The 18091-nt window shown below is 35.9% G+C and overlaps 1 pseudogene; it reads left to right on the top strand.

The window, feature by feature from the left end:
* The first annotated feature begins 8318 nt into the window (after positions 1–8318).
* On the top strand, positions 8319–9039 carry LOC106977313 (translationally-controlled tumor protein-like; annotated as a pseudogene).
* Positions 9040–18091: the final 9052 nt, after the last annotated feature.

Genomic DNA, 18091 nt, shown 5'->3' on the forward strand with positions numbered 1-18091 from the left:
GGGAGAGGGGTAGAGGGAAAGAGGAGGAAATGAATTTTGATTTGGTCTTAAAGAGTATGCTGGATTCTCCCAGCCAGGAAAGAAGGATAACAGCATTTCTGAGTGGGAAAATGATCCAAGCCAAAGCCTGGAAAAGCAGAGCTGCTAGAACACTTAGGGAATCCCTATTTTACAGATAAAAGTACAGATGTGGATAGGTAGTCAGGGATGAATGTTAAGAGTTTGCATGCCATGCAATTAAATTGGGGCTTGATTCTTTGGAAGTTGGAGGGCAACAGGTGCTTTTAAGCAAAGCAGTAGTATGTTTCAGACAAATCATTATTTGCTTATAGGGAGGAGAGAGAAAAAATAATGACAAAAGAAAAGACCATCTAAATGGCTATTCAAACAATCATGGTCAAGGTATTTTGGCCATAAAAATATCTGAATCCCTTTCGTCTAATTTCTTGAAAGCTTTCTTCTTGACCAGCATTTTTTTTTACTTATCATTTTGACTTTCCATTTGGCTCATTATCTTGAAACTTAAAATTGCTAGGAATACCAATTCAATACACAGGCCTATACTATTTCTAAGTTTATATAATCTGCAAATATTAATGTGAATAATCATGCTTTAATTTTGTGTCTGATTAAACCCTTCTTGAATAATAATATAATTTTCTACTTTTGCTCAATTCCTGATGCTATGAACTGTCAATCATGTTTATAAGAAATAGAGCTGTATTTTTTTAATTATGTCAAAGTAAAGTTTATTTCTTGGGCACAGTATGATGCACTTGATTTTGCAAAAGAAATTCTAGGGAAAGATTAGAATCCATATAAGACCTGTTACAAAGCCAAGCCTAGCTGGCTGGCATGTCTGATTCTATGTCTAATTCCTTACTGCTGTTTTTCCTACAACCTCTACAGATGTTCTTCTCATCATCAGAGTTCACAGGGACAGTAACAATCACAGCAATATGGAGAAACAGGCCAGAGAACTGAGCTGTCAATTTGACGAACTGCTCCAGTGGATAGCTGGTTTTAATAATGGTCAAACTTAGGCAGTGCCAAGACTAGGGCTGGCAACTAGTTATAGAGATTAACTGGAATCAGGAAAGATAAGTTGCAAGACAGGTCCTAGATCAGCTTTTGAGGCCTAGACTCTAAGCCAATAAGCCAGGGAGGACTATAATCCAATACCTTAGACAGTTTCACGGACAGACAGAATCTGGGAAAGATGCAAATGCCTCACAATTATAGGACATTTAAACAGAGACAAAAAGGAAATGAGGTGAGAACATCATGCTTTAGTTATCTATGAGGGAATGAGAGGTGCAAAGGCAGGAAACAGAAACAAGTCTGGTATGGCTAAAGCACAGTAAACCAAGTGTAGAGTGGGAGCAGCTGGATGCAGAGAGGTAGCCACAGGATGATCATGTAGGGCTTTGAGGGTCAGAGAAAAGGCTTTGGGGTTTACTGAGCGCAGAAAGAAATGACATAATCTGACATGTTCTTTAAAATTCACACCAACTGCTGGATGGAAAATAGATCGTAGGTGTCTAGAGCAGAAGTAGGGTGACCAGTTAGAGACTCTTGCAGTAATTTTGGCAAGAGTTAATGGTGTCTTGACCCAGAGTGGTAGCAATGGAGATATTGAGATGTGGACAAATTCAGGATATATTTTGAGGGATAACCAAAAATTTTGCTGATGGGTTGGATATGAGATAAAGAAAAAAAAGCAAGGAAGTCTTTGGAGACTTGTCTTGAACAACTTCGAGGATGGAATTTTCACTAACTATACAATGACTTAGAAGACTACTAAAAGAGAAGATTCAAATGTTTAGGGTTGGGAATCAGGAGTGTGGTCAGGAACAAGAAGAGTTTGTTCCATATCCATATCCATATCCATATCCATATCCATATCCATATGGATATGTCAAGTAGGTAATTGGATATATAAAAGTGAAGTTCAGGAGACGTTCAGGAGAAAAGTCTAGGCTGGAGTCATGAACTTGGGAATCTGATCTGTATAGATATCATTTAGCATCATAAAATTAGACTCAGATTACTTGAGAAGTGAGTATAATTAGAAACAGTGGGATTCCAAAAACTGAGCTTTGGGAGATTCCTAGATTGAGAGATTCAGGAAATGAAGAGGAACCTGAGGAGACAGGGAAAGAATGATGACTGGGATAGGAGAGAGAGTGTTGTCCTAAAATCCAAGAAAAGGCAGTGCTTCAAGACAAGATCGATGAATTACCTGTGCCAAATTCTGATGAAAGGTCAAGTAATTTGATGAATAAAAATAGACTGTTAGATTGAGCAACAAAAGGTCACAAGTTGGCCTTGATGAGGGTAATTTTAGTCGAAAAGGGAAGAAGGACTTGTGAAGTGGGTTCAAGAGAGAATAAAAGCTAGCAAATAGAGTATATATAGATCATTCTTCCTTGAGTTTTTCTATAAAGGGGTGTAACATGGACAGAAGATGTTGTAAAAACTAATTTTCTTTTTTAGGTGATAGATGCTACACGTACATGTGTATGCTGATTTAGATGGCCCTGCAGAGAGTGAAAATTATGATGATATGGAAGGGCAGTGCTGCTAAAATAAGTGGATACAGGCATGTTCTGGGAGTAGCCAGCAATCTTGTTGGGGAATGGAGTGGACTTGTATAATCACTTACATTTGACTCTTCACCCTCTCTGAATTCACCCTCATCCTAACCAGCTATACTTTTGTTTGGGCATGTCAAACTCAAATTTTTTGACAGCGTAGTAGTATTTCGTTTTCAATTTTTTATCTATTATACACAACTTCTCTTCTTCTTATAACTGTTTGTTATTAAGCTTATTAATATCGTTAAAAATAAATTTTTAACTCATTTTAAGTACCAACATAAAGCTTTCCTCCTCTGCCCCTTCAAGATGTCCCTCACCCCAGAATCTTTTTCTTTGCTATATGAGCATCATGGTAAAATGTAAAGAAAAGAAAAAAGATATTCTAACCACCTTGGGTGAGAAAATAGAGGCTATTCTCATTGTTTTGTTGAAAATAGAATAAAATATTTTAGAAGGATATTGGTTACTCTGCATTTTTTTGTATTATCTCTCTGTTTCCTAGTTGACGCCTCTGAACACAATCTCTTGCCTTTCTCATTTACCAAATCATCCAGTATCATTACTACATGGTCACCCCCAAATCTTAACTTCTCCTAATTTACCATATACCCTCAGCATCCAAATCTTAGAAACACAGTTGATTTTAGGAGAAGACTTAAAGCTCTAGCTAATAGAGTTAGCAGATGAAAGTTAAAGGCAAAGACAGGATTTCTGAGATCATAGTTGATAAGTTTGATTACCTGAGAATAGTTAATAACTCTTGCTCCTGTTTTTGGTTCAAAGTTTTAAATACTTAACAGGATAGATGCTACTGAGATGTATCCAGCAGTTATGTCAGAGAATCCAGAGAATCTGCCTGATCTTAAGTACTCCAGACAGGAATTGTTGAGTGTTAAAATAGCTAAACCCGGATGAGCACCTAAAGGATTTTTCAGAATCCAGAAGTTTAGATAGATTAGCCAATGAAACTTATGTGGCATTCTTTTAGAGGTTGTGAACCACAGAGTTAAATCCCAATTTTGTCAGTCTGGCCTCTTCCATAGACCTTTATATAATGAACCAACTCCTGCTCCATTGTGCATAAACCTCAAGATAGGCCTATGAAGCATCAAATGAAGTGAAGATTTGCAAATTATCCACCTATTTGGGTGTGAACCACCACATTACATAATTCAAGACCTTGAGTTTTATTTGCTTTAGTTCTTTTATGGAAACATCTGATTTATCTGGCCTCTTGTATCAAGTTACACAAATATATGCTTTATCTGTTAAGGACCTATTCGTGGACATCAACTCTTACAACCATTTCTTGTTCCAAAAAATACTTGCTGGTGCTAATGTTACTTCTACTTGTCTCCTAGGTTCAGTCAAGTTATTGTCACATGTACAGTATCAACAATTGAATGTTTTGATCACTGTGTAGTTGGAATGCTTTCATTTGTCTAGACTGAACTTGATGCTCCTAGGAATGCTCTGGAAGATAAGAATAAAGAAACAGGATCCTTTGTTGCTTCTGAGATCTGAGGAAAGGCTCAAGTCTTCCTCTCTCCAGAATGACAGAGTACCCCTACTTTGGCCTTACACACCTAAGCTTTTATCAATGAAGGTATTTTTCATGATCTTCTTGTGCAGTTTACAATTTAGGATTCACAGCAGGGACCCTATTGGGATTTGGGCTTGAGCAAGCCCCAAGAACTGCATTCTACTCTAGGAAGGGTGAGTACTACAAAGTTAAAAGTGCATGAAGCCATTTGGCCTCTCATTTTCTAAAGAGTGCACTATAATTTAAATAATTTAAATGCCAAATAGAGTTTCATATTTTATTTCCAATGTCAGGATTTCAGTGAAACTTCATGACATTCTAGGACATTTCCATATTCCTTTCTGTCTAGGTAGAATTAGAGTTCTTCGCATATTCTGAGTTGAGCTTATTCTGAGAGTATAATTTGCATATTTTGTTTTATAGACCAAAGTAAGTTTCGATCAAATCTGAATTATGTAAGCCATTTTTCTTTTTGTATGATTTACTCTCCAGAAAGATATTTTTTGTTTTTTTTAAGAGTAACATTAATAAACAGTAAATATCACAATAAAATTAGCAACCTTTTTATCCTCTATTTATGTTCCTGCAGTATTAAATCTGCATCAGCAAAAATTAAACTCCTATATCTTAGAATGATAACATAAGAAAACCAGGAGAGCAATTTGACAGAATTGGAAGGCTTTAGAATCAGACAAACTAGGACTAAATCCTGGTTTTGTATCCTCCTGTCTGTATAACCTCCCCAGATTTCTTACCTATAAAGTAAGCGAAAGATGGCAATCTTTCATAAAGATGACAATAGTGTCATCTACTGTTATGAACTGAATGTGTGTGTCTCCCCAAAATTTATACATTAAAATCATAACCTTCAATATTAGGAGGCAGGGCCTTTGAGGGTAATTAGGTCATAAGGATAAAGCTCTCATGAACGGGATTAGTGCTTTATTAAGAAACACACAAGACAGAGCTTGTTTCCTCTCTCTCTCTGCTCTTCACCATGTGAAGATACAATGAGAAGAGGGACATCTGTGAACTAGGGAAGGAGTCTTCACCAAAAACCCAACCATGTTAGCACCCTGATTTTGAAATTTCAGCTTCTAGAACTGAGAAATAATGTGTCTGTTGTTTAAGCCACCCAGTCTGAAGTATATTTATTGTAGTAGCCCGAGCTGACTAGTGTACCTACGAAGTCAGGATTAGATACATACAACATCAGACACAGTGCTTACTCATGGGAAGCTCTCAGTGGCTATTTGTACATAATAATACTGATGAAACAATCTTTTAATCCACTTTAATTCACTTCTCAAAAACTATTTGGCACTTAATAGGTCCTAAGTTTGTTACTCAGTTGGGTGGATATGATCTGCTTTGCAGTGCAGATACAAAGTAAGCCACAATTTGTGAGTCAAGGAGCTGTACTGAGAGACAGATACATGAATAATTACAATGAAATGCCATACAAGTCCACAAAGCTATTCATGCAAAGCTCTTTTGGTTACAGAAAAAATGACTATGGGATGTGGAGGTTTGGAAAGAGTTCACAGAGCTGGGGACTTTTGGGCTTAGAAATTCTATAGGAGTGTTTCTAATAAATAGAATTACTTAGTAGAGAGTGCCCTTGATGGGAAGGAAGCAAAGGACACTGAATTGCTGCTCTTTCTTCAGCAGTATTAGACCCAAGATTTCCAGGTATCCTTTGCTCTGAAGCCCCAGCAATGAGACTCCTTCCTCTGTACCACCCCATCTCCAGCTGTAGGCAAGACTAACTTCCACATGACCTTTAATCATGGTGTCCTGTGACTTCTGAAACAAATCCCATTGTGCCTCAACACCAGCTCTCCTGTATCACCACGAGAAGTCAAAGGTTCCCAGATCACCCAATTTCACACAGATGCTCATCAGCACCCTATTCCCAACCTCCATGAATCTGACCGTATCTCCCACACTCTTAGCTATCCAAGCCCTTCCACCCAAACTTGTTTCCTGTCGTCAGAAAACTCCTCTCCTTCCTTAACCTCTGCACTAAACATTTCCTTCAGATTTTTGCTGAAATTTAATTTGGCACCTGAAAACACTGCTTTTCTTGGACCCTTTAAGTGAACAACTTATTTTTATTTTTCTTCTCATACTTAAGTACCATACATGCCTGTAGCTTGAGGTGGGGTCCTTTCTGCAACCTGTTCCTACTTTCAAACGGTCACTCCTTTTTCTCTTCAAAACTCTCATGTCTTTTGAAACATACATTCTCATACTGTGCCACCCTGTATCCCTCCTTGTCAGACCACTTATGGATCACTGAGTCATTGCTCTTCACTCATTAATAGTTTTCCTGTCATTATGGTTCAAAACCCCAGTAGATGATCCAACTACCACATTGGCCTCTAAATTCTTTGGTTTTCTTAGCTCCAATAATATTTTTCTCCATTCTTTCTCCATGACCCACATGTCATACCTAGACCTCGTCATCATCCAAAACTGAATTTCAGTTTCAAACATCTCACTTTGACTGCCATCCCCTATTCTTCCAGTGTATTCACTCTAGTACTCCACTCACAATTCGCCAGCTCAAGACCACCAATTCATGGACCCTATAATTCATCTTTATTCATCATAACTCCATGTCTAAACATGTCATATTATCCAGCTTGTTTTGCATGATTCTGCCCTATAATTACTTCCCAACGAATGTCTTTAACTTCCTTTTTCCTTTCTCCTCAAGCAATCTTTCCTGGCAAAACCTAAACTCTGGTCAAATCCACCTATGTGTTGGATGTGTTAATCTATCCTGCATTAAAGTGTCTGAATACTCCTAGAGAATATTACAAATTATGCTTATTGGAGTCATCTAATTTTTACATAGTATAATTGTACATAGTATTCTCTCCAGGTAATATTCAATGTGTTCAGCAGCATGATCTTTCATAACTTTTTTTTCTGCTCTTCAGAAAGAGTATCTGAAATACAGGATTTCCTCACTACTAATCAGACCAAAAACTTTCATCGCCAGAAATTGCTACGAAACACATATTTGGTATATCAGGTATTTGTTTTCTATGTGTTTTGCCTTGTTTCACTACTTAAAGCCGTTAAGAACCTATGGCAAGATAAGCCTTTAAATATCTAACCACCTGACAATGTAGTCTAGTAACATTTTCTCTCACCCCAGTTCTCCATGTAAGATTTTAGACCTTGTGCAATTTCCCAACTTCCAATTATCAGACATTTTTAAATGACATTTAGCTTCGTAGTATCAGATGTTATTAAATGCACTGACCTCAGGTCTCCCAAAGCTCATGAAAGATACTTCCTCATCTGAAATCATTGCTTTGCCCTAGATCTTGAATTTAATAAACGCTAAGTCTAAGTTTGCTTTAGGAAGCTGTTTGGTATCTGCTGCACTCTTCATTGAATTTTGGGGGGGATGGGGCAGGGATCTATGAAGAAAGGCTCTGTTCCCTTATTTGTAGACTAAGAAGTATAGAACAAATATCATGAGGTTTTTGTGATATTTTAATGAGTTCATATACATAAATGTTTTAGTAGAATCTTGGCACATAGTAAAAATCAAATAAATGTTGCTTTTATAATAATTATTATTATTTATACCAATTTCTCAACCCCTGGCTTCACATTGCCAAATGCATGCCAATCTAAGGGGAAAATATTTAATTTTTTTCTTTCTTTTTTTTGGTTAGTTGTCTCTGCTCCTTTGTTGTCTTTTCTTTTCTTCTCTCCAGGCAATCTCTTCTGGTCTTTTATTGGCTTCTCTTCCCAGTAGGTATTCTACTGGCCTCTCCCTAACCTTATTGTTAATTCCAATATTTCACTTCAATTACATTATATTATAATTTCATTAAGATTCTCTGGGAAATTTATCAAATAATAATTTTGCAATAACCATCCTAATTGTACAATTGTTTAGAAGTAAAGATTCTAACAAACATTAAAATTAATTTTAATAATAACATTTATTAGTCATAGGAGATCCATGGAGTCAGTGTACCTATTTCCCTTTTAAAAATTTACCAGAAGTCTTTAATGAAATGTCTACCCATCTTTTTTTGCCCTCTATCCCCTCCACCCCAGCACTGTTCCCAGTGCACCACACTTGGAAAGAGATCCTGGCTCCTGTTAAACCAGTGCTGCCCTTGTTTTTTTTTCCAGGCGCCATCATGATCATCTACCAGGACCTCATCAGCCATGATGAAATGCTGAGAAATCCCGGGTGGGCTGTGCCTGGAGGTGGAGGGGAAGATGGTCAGTAGAATAGTAGGTAACATTGATGACTTGTCCATTGGTGAAAATGCCACTCCTGATGACCCCAAGAGTGAAGTTAGCAAAAGCACAGTTATCACTGGTGTTGATATTGTCATGAACCATCACTGGCAGAAAACCAACTTAACAAAATAAGCCTACAAGAAGTATATCAAAGATGACATGGACTCAGTTAAAGGCAAACTTGAAGAACAGAGACCAGAATGAGCAAAACCTTTTATTTATTTTTTTAACACTTGTTTATTTTTTTGAGGGACAGAGCATGAGCAGGGGAGGGGCAGAGAGAGAGGGAGACACAGAATCTGAAGCCGGCTCCAGGCTCTGAGATGTCAGCGCAGACCCTGACTTGGGGCCCTAACCGATGAACTATGAGATCATGACCTAAGCTGAAGTCGGTGCTTTAACCGACTGAGCCAGCCAGGTGCACCTAGAATGAGCAAAACCTTTCATGACAGGGATGCAGAACAAATCAAGTACATTCTTGCTAATTCTAAAAATTGCCAATTCTTTATTGGTAAAACATGGATCCAGATGGTAGCTCTGCTGGATTACAGTGAGGATAGTGTGACTCCATATACAATTTTCTTTAAGGATGGTTGAGAAATGACAAAATGTTAACAAAATTTGGCTATAACTTTGGATTACCTGTCATCATAACTGACTGCTGCTTTTCATCTACACTATACCAGAACTTAGACAAATGGGACTGATACCATTTTAAGCACTTCATTAATTTTGGGCTTGATTTACTAGGACAAGAGGCATTGTTTTTACGGGGGAAAAACATGTCATATAGGTTGTCTGAAAATAAAATGCATTTAAGCTCAAAAACAAACAAACAAATAAACAAAAAGCATCCATCAATACTATGATATTATTAACAGGGATTGCAAATTTCAAGCTCTCTAGTGGTCAACACCATGTTGCTTATTCTCTAAGACTTCCTCAAAGATAAAAATTTACTACAATTTAACAAAAAAATTTCCACCAAAAAATGACAGGCCATTATCTTTGTCCCTGAAACAATGTACCACAATTCAAGCTGAATAATTCATTACTTTAAAAAAAAAGAGTTGTGAATATCAGTGTTAATTAATTCTTAAAATCATGTACTTATCTTTACTAGTAATAAAAAAAAATCAAGAAACCAAGATAAATTGTCAATACTTCCTGCTTTTGGGGTGGGTTATATATTTTAGTAATACAGTACATTTTTTTTATTATTGTGTATCATACAGGCTTTAGGAACAGATATGACCACTTATATTCATGGCTTAGAGGAGTTAATAAATATTTCTAAGTATCAGTTTCTACTAGTCAAAAAAATCTAGGTCATAATATCTTCCTTATAGGAATTATGAAAAAGTAACAAGATTAAAATGTATACCTTCACTGCATAGAACAAAAGTGCCAGTCAAATCACCAGAATAATCACAGTGGTGCTACTTTTAAGTAATAAAGGAAAACTAAGGTATCTAACTGCTTCTTTATTTTTTAAATGTTTATTTTTATTTTTGAGAGAGAGAGAGAGAGCTCAAGCAGGGGAGGGACAGAGAGAGGGGGACAGAGGATCAGAAGCAGGCTCTGTGCTGACAGCAGAGAGCCTGATGTGGGGCTTGAACTCATGAACCACGAGATTATGACCTGAGCCAAAGTCAGATGCTCAAACTACTGAGCCATCCAAGTGCCTCCATCTCTAATTTCTCACAAAAATGATACTCTTACTGAAATCACTTAATTAAATCTAAACTCAGGCGCATTTTATGTGTACTTAAATAATAATCATTCCAACTTTTAAGTTGTATATGACTTAATAAGATAGTTACCCCATTGCAAAACTCTGATTTTTGTTTCTAAGTTTAACACAGATACTTAATGACATTTTTTAAAAGTAGGGTTAGGTCTGAAGAACTAATGGCAACATTAGATTTTTTTAATGACTAATTATAAATAATTGCAGTGATTCTATACAGTTAACTTAGTGTTATTATAAGTATTTAAAATAAAAATGATGTAGATTTTAAATGTATTTAAAATTGTGACAATATTAATATGTGGAAGTCTCTGACTTTTTTCACCTTTTGAAAACTAGATTAGCTTTCTGATGAGATTATTACTATTTAGTTAGTTATATTTTACGTATAAAATATCCTTGTTCCATTGTGTGATTAAGTATGTGTATAATACAATGAAAATAACACAACATATTCTTCTTTCATTTTCTTCTACAGTAGAAAACATAGACCTTTCACTCATACAGACCAGGTGATTATGTATCATATTTCACTGTAAAGTCACTAACTCAAGTTTTAATGTCCTTTATATGTAAGGATATACATCTGTTTCTATTTCCTTGACTTCATACCTCTGCCAAACTTAGATCTAGAAATGTTTAAAAGTAGTTCTACAGGGCTCAGCTTACAATAAAAAGGAAGTAAATTAGCCAGATAAAATAAAGGATGCCCAATTCAATTTGTTTCAAACAGTACAGCATTGGTGATATAGTGGTAAGCATATCTGCCTTCCAATTGGTTGTAGATAAGTAAGGATTATTTAGTGTATATCCCATGCAATAATTTTTTAGTATTACCTATGTCGCAAATATTACACAGGTCATACTTACATTGAGTAATTAATTATTACTTATTTATCTGAACTTCAAATTTAACTGGGCACCCTGTATTTTTATTTGCTAAATCTGGTAACCATAAAAGGAATATAAAAATTATTTTGGAAGAAAATACAAAACATATATGTCAACAGTATACCTTATATTTTAATTAAAAAATAAATCGATCTCCAGTCCCTAAGAATGCAAGGCCAATCCATAAAGAGTTATGCATATATATAGAGAAAAAAAAGAACTAGCTCTCCTCTCAACTCGAGATTGTTTCTGCTGCTCCTGGCATAATTTCCATTCTTATATAAATTTCCTAAGTAATTGATTTTTAGGAGATCTGCAAGAGTTAAAGGTTAGTGGCAGTCTGAAATATAAAAAAACAAATATAAACAAACAAAAAAAAACCCACAAAAATCAGGTATTGTGAATAACTGCCTTACCCATCAAAATCTAACCAATTCACAATTTTTTAAAGCATATACCCTTGCTTCCTGAATCATAGCTAATTGAACCATGAGTGGGTACCATTTTCAATTGAAATATCTTCTCCAGGGATTTGGAGGTTGAACAATATTCAATTTCTTTGTGTAGGCCATTTGATGGGGTCTCCACTTGCCCATATGTTATTGTTTAGAACCTAGAAAAAGTCACCCTTTCTAGGATGACTCAGCCCTGAGGGTTCACAGCATGGCTGGCATAGCTAGATTGTATTTTGGTTCTCTTGGCTGGACACTTTTATGTAGTGAGCAACCTGTACAATCTTATGGGATTGCCTTGTCATTTTATGCCATGCAGAATAAAAAGTAGAGCACAGAAAGAAGTGTAAATGGGAGATGGTATAAAAATACTGCTAGCACTTTGATGTTTTTCTGCTTCTAAATACTAAACCTCCTTGAGACAAAGGTTTATTCCTATCATTGTGTTTCATAAAATGTTCTCTTAAATCTTATAATAAATGCCTCCATTTTGCTTAAGGTAGATCATGCTCATTCCTGACACTTGAAAACAACATATTATAATTAGTTACATAAATACTGGCTTGAAAATAACGTCTTAAGAATCACTGGCAGATTCTGATAAGATTCTGGCAATAGTCTATATTGAATTGACATTTGAATACATGAAAGTGCTTTCCTTTTACTTCTAGATTGATCTTGGTTTCAGAGGCTGACAAATCCTTCCGTGAACAAAAGGGTTTGCCTTAAACTGCATCTAGAATGAATTTAATTTTCATTCACTTCCCATGAATAATGAGCTCCTCAGGCTGGACTATAAGCTGTGTTGTTTGATATAAATGCCTTTTCTTTTTTTGGAACAATTTGTAAACATAGAATTGGAGAGGCAGTAAAAAGAAGGATTCAGAGGTTTTATATAAAACAGCTTAATGACATGAAAGGAAGAAAGAAACAGCAGAATAAACAAGAACAAGAATGGAACCACTTAATGTGTTAATAAGACCTCTCTGAGCAGTGGCTTATATCTTACCAAAGCTTTTTGTTCTATTTTGTTCTGTTTAAAAGCTCTGCTTTTTCATAAACCGTGGCATCTCAGGTCTTCATAGAGCCATCTTCATAGACATTTACTTTCCTCCAGTTGGAGAAATAGGAAGTTGTTTTTTCATTGTCTTTCTATCATTTTAATGAGAGGCAAACTTGCTCTAGCATTCAGTTCGTTGCAGACATCTTGTGTATGATCATGTGTTGAAAGCATCCATTTCACACAACATTGTCCAGAGCATGCTCCTACCGCTGTTTCGTGTGGTAGATAGTTTTCCTTCTTATAATGACAATCACAGTTTGTATATAAATAAAAACTTGGCCATCAGAGAAATGACCATTCCTTGAATCTGACTAAGAAAGTTAAAATAGGTTAAAGTATCAATGTCTTTTTTTTTTTGGTCTTTTCTCCTTGTACTTAATCTCATTCTATATCAACAAAAATCCTGAAAGTACGTATCTTGATTTCAATGGGTTAATTTTTAAAATTTTTCTGACATATGATCACATATAAAACAAAAATTTTGTATCCAGTGATTGTCTAATTTATGCATCTTTGTAGCATCATATGTTAAATTCTTAGAATAAGCTTTGGAATCCAAGAGACCTCGATCAGACGACAGCTCTATCTGCCTTGTAGTGGGTGTGGACTTATAAAAACAAACACACAGTTAATTGAAGCTTGTTTGCTTATATGTACAATAGGTATAAGAAGCCTTACTTTTCACAGTTCTTGAAAAGATTAAAAAATGTAAATATACATAAGGTAGTTAACAAAATTTGTGGCATAAATAAATAATAGTTATTATGGGAGGAATGCAGATGAGCCTGGTAGTTTAGGTTCTCAATTTTTAACATTGTTTCATTTTTAATATAGAAGTGATTGATGGGCACCACAGAAGACTGGTGAAGTGGACTGGTAGTTTGGAGGAGAGGGCTCAGTAGGTGAGATACTCAGTTAGGGGACCACTGCAGTCACTGAGCACCAAGATAATAGACTCCCTCTTTGATGATGACATTTAATTGGGAAGGACTAAATCCTAATGGGTATTTTTAATGCAGATATTTTGAATACAGAATCTATAGGATGTGATAACATTAGAAATAGGAACTATAAGGAAGAGCTCAAACATTATTCCAAGGATTGAACTGGAACAAGTAGGGAAATGGTATCATTAACAGAAATTGAGAGTTGGGAAAGATCTACTGTGGCATCAAAGCATGACGTGGGAGAGAAGAATGAGCAGTTCTGGAGAGCTACGGGGGCTAGGGATCATGATGTAGAAGTCATCTAAATGGAGCTGATAGGCAAAGGCTTTGGCAATGTTATCCACTTCAAAGCAGTGGGGAATTTAAAGGAAAAGGGAAGGAAGAAGAACAAGGCAGAAATATGAATACTATAGGAACAATTCTTAGCAGTAGGAAAACCAGGAGAACTGGAACTGAGGAAGTCAAAGGAAGATTCATTTCAAGAAAAAGGTAATTGGCTATGCAGATTCCTACAGCTTCTCATGAGGATGAGATGTGAGTCAGGTTGCCTGGATTTGGTCATTGGGAGTCCTTGGTTATTCGTAGGATTCTCAGATTGGTAGAGGGATGGGAACTGGAATGCAAAGACACAAATAAGTGGCAGGGGTAGATATTGCTAGAATCCATCTGAACGTGAAACTTTCTTTTACTTTCCGAGGACCACTTGGAATCTGGCTTTGCCAGCCTGTTGGGAAAGCCTGGTGTGAAGTTCAGGGAATGTACTGCAGAAATATGCTCAGGAAATGAGTTGGGCTCGGAACAGTAAGGTAAAGGGCTTGCCTCTAGTCACTGAAATATCTAGTGAGGGCTTAGGTTTTTATTATCAACGTCCCCCTTACCATTTAATCAGAGTTGCAGATCCTAGCCTGGGTTAGCCCCGAAATGAAATATGAAACTAAGTTGAGGATGGGAGTACCAGATCCAGGGAGAAGCAAAAAAATTGAGGACGAGACATACAAAAAGGAGAGAGAAAGGACGTGCTCAGTTAAAACTCTGTGGCAGGAGGTGATAGCAATAGATTTAGAAAACGAGTCACTTATCTCTCTGGAAAAGCGATTGGTTTATTGGTTAGTATTATCTGCCACTTAGGAATTAGTGTAGTGACTTATCAAAGCAGGAAATGCACTGGTTTTCCCCTGAAGACATTACTTCTGTGGTCCGTTTGTTTACTCCACAGTGTCTCCCCTTAAAGAGCAGCCAAAGCTACTTAGCTAAATATTTTCAGAGTTACCCATTTGAAAAATATAAAGTATATCTATGAGTATCTAACTGTGGCATATTAAATGAATAAAAATATGAAAGATAATATGTAGTAATTAAAAGTACAGGTTCTGTGTGGCTCTGTAGTAGAAAACTATCTCAGAGGATTGTGAGTCATATAGTAAAAACTCAAAAAATATTACCTATTATTATTACCTTTGTATAAAACTTGAGTATAAAACTGAGTTGGCCCTTGTTTCTAGTGAGAAATAAAGTTATTTCCACATTTAGTGCTCCAGTTTTCTCATTCCATAAGGTGAAAAATGTCACGTTGCTTACATGAAAATATAACATGCAAATAATAGTTATTACTATTCCTCCCTCCTATTTCAACAACACCAACAAGGAAATCTCAAGGAAGAAACCACAGAATTTATAAATTCTAAACTTCTTTTGGATTCTGGAATGCACATTCTAATTCCCAAATATATGCAAATTGAAAAGTTTTATCTCTTTATAGCATTCATTGCCTTTAATATACATATAAAAGGTATTCAGAGAAGGGAAATTCAAAAACATTGTAAAGAAATAATTCATACTTCTACCCCCAAAGACAATCACAGTTAAAATTTAGGAAGTTGTCCTTTGAGAATTGTATCTATCTTCCATCTATCCAAACAACCAAACATATAAAACTGAGATTAAGCTAAAGTGGGATAAAATAAACTCTTTAGTAACTTGAATTTTTAGTTAACATATTGTGACATTTTTCTATGCCAGAACTTTGCTTCAGCATAATTTAATGTGATAATAGCTGCATATATTTTATTGCATGACATGGCAGTATTTGAAAGAACTTCCTGTGTTTACATTGTTGAACTCCTGGAAACATCTTCAGACAACCTGTTAATAATGCAATACAAACTCATTACAACAGAGAGAATGCCACCTTGACAGAGTTTTGGCAGTGTTTCTGAAGAAAGAAGTCAGAGGTGAGATATTCTTAGGAATTGGGGTCTGGCCTCAAGATGGTGTTTGTTGTTTTTTTTTTTTAATATTTATTTATTTATTTTGACAGAGAGAGAGCAGGGAAGGGACAGAGAAAGCAGGGGCTGGACAGAGAGAGAGAGAGAGAGAGAGAGAGAGAGAGAGAGAATCCCAAGCAGTCTCCATGCTGTGAGTGCAGAGCCCAACGTGGGGCTTGATCTCATGAACCAGTGAGATCATGACCCGAGCTGAAATCAAGAGTCAAATGCCCAACAAACTGAACCACCCCAGTGCTCCCTGGCCTCAAGATGTTTAAGGAAGTCTTTCAAGAAGTGAAGTGGAGAATTGGGCAAAGTCCATGGTATAAGAGTTTAAAGTTAGTGGATACTGTAAAGTAATTCTTGATAACTAAATTGATGAGTAAGTTATTTAGACAGATAAGCAGATTACTATCTCTACTAACTTTATCTGAAGGAATTTCCTGAAGCAAACAGTAAAGTTATTTGTTGATTTATAGTACTATATTTCCTGGGCAGAATTTTCCTAAAAATGAAAAAAAAACAAAAACAAAAAACAAAAAACACCTAAAATCTAAGACATACCAAAATAGTCTACTGTTTTATCTAATTCCTATTAAAACAGATGGTCTCAACTGTCAGTGTGTTTTTTATAATTTTAATATTAAGTTTCCAAATATATTTTCAATATTCATTTATCTCTATTTTCACCACCACCACCTAAATTCAAGCTATCACTTTTTTGCCTTCCAAGCTGACCACTTCAGATTGCTAGCATTCATTTTCCACAAGGCAGCCAGACTGAACTATATGATACAGAATGTGACATCCATTTAAAAATCTTTGCAGGTTTTCCACTCTGTTTTTCACACAGTTTTAAGTTCCCCATGAGAGCCTCTTAGACCTATCCTGACAGCCTCATTTGGCTAGCAGTGTGTGCTACCCGCAGTGGACTTCCTTTGGTTCCTTGAATTTGCCATGTTCCATCTACTAGCATGCTTTTCCCTGCACTTTCTTTCATCTAGTTAATTTCTACTTATTTTTCAGATCTCATTTGCTTATCCACTCTCAGAAAAACCCTCTTTGCCTACTCCACCAAGACAAATATTGTACATTCTCATAACTTCCTATATTCCTCCTTTATATTAAGTTTTTTCCATATAATTGATTTAATGCTGATCCCCCCCCCCACTTAAAAGTAAGCCCTATAATAGTGAAGACACTATTTATTTTGCTCTACATTCCATCTTCAGAGTGCATGGCATAATACACGAATGCACAATTTACAGAACAGATGCTGCAGAATTAATGGCACAATTCACCATTCACATTTAAGCTGCAGAAGTTCTTTGTTTTCCACATACTTTGATAACCCACCTAGCTTAATTGCCTCCACCTTCAAAAACACCTTGAAACTCTTAATTTGAGGGCACACTTTCTCTGTTAAATGAGAAAGTGTTTAACTACTTGGTTAAATGAACCAAGTAGTTGTGAAAAAAAAAAGTGTTGCTTACAAATAAGCCATTAATTGAAGCTTTTTTTTTTTTCCTTTCTTTCTTGGAGTAATAAATGAAATAGAAAAACATTAAGAATGGGAAGGTTTTAGAGAAAAATGTGCATGGCCCCTTGTGGTGGTATTGCAATAGCTTCTAGGACCTCTAAAAATCTGTTTCCCCTATTGAATGAAATGTGTGTGTGTGTGTGTGTGTGTGTGTGTGTGTGTGTGTGTGTGTAGTAGGCAGTGAAAAGGGTAAACTTGTTCTTTTATCTATTTTTTAACTTGAACTTATTTAAGTTTAGATACTTGTTTAATGGAGCTGGACCATTTTACAATATAGTTAACTCTCAATTACCTCACTAATGGAAACCAGCATAATATGGAAAAATAAAATATGGTCATAACCCAAATCGCCTATTTCCATTCATTCATTATACTTTTATTCATAAACTTTGAGTTATAGTGATACTTTACATTTGCACAGGACTTTTGATTTTAAGGTTTTTTTTTCACATGCTTTGTTTTAGATATGGTAGGCTAACTACAGAAACAAAAAAGATCCTTAAAACTTACTTCCTTTATGAACAAAAGTTTATTTCTTTAGAGCAGGGACTCCAGGTTAGCAACAGCTCTGCTCTGATGAAATCTTTCAGGCACCCAGGCTGACAGTTACTCTGCCATCTTCAACATGATACTTAAAAGATTATCCTAGAGAGCAGCCTAAAATGGAGCACATCATTTACCATAAAGGTAGAGAAAAAAAGAGCTCAGGAATGTGCTTGAAGAAAGGAGACAGAAATGTTGTGAGTGCAGGGAGGTGTTC

Source organism: Acinonyx jubatus, chromosome B1 (genome assembly GCF_027475565.1).
Source record: "Acinonyx jubatus isolate Ajub_Pintada_27869175 chromosome B1, VMU_Ajub_asm_v1.0, whole genome shotgun sequence".
Taxonomy (NCBI): domain Eukaryota; kingdom Metazoa; phylum Chordata; class Mammalia; order Carnivora; family Felidae; genus Acinonyx; species Acinonyx jubatus.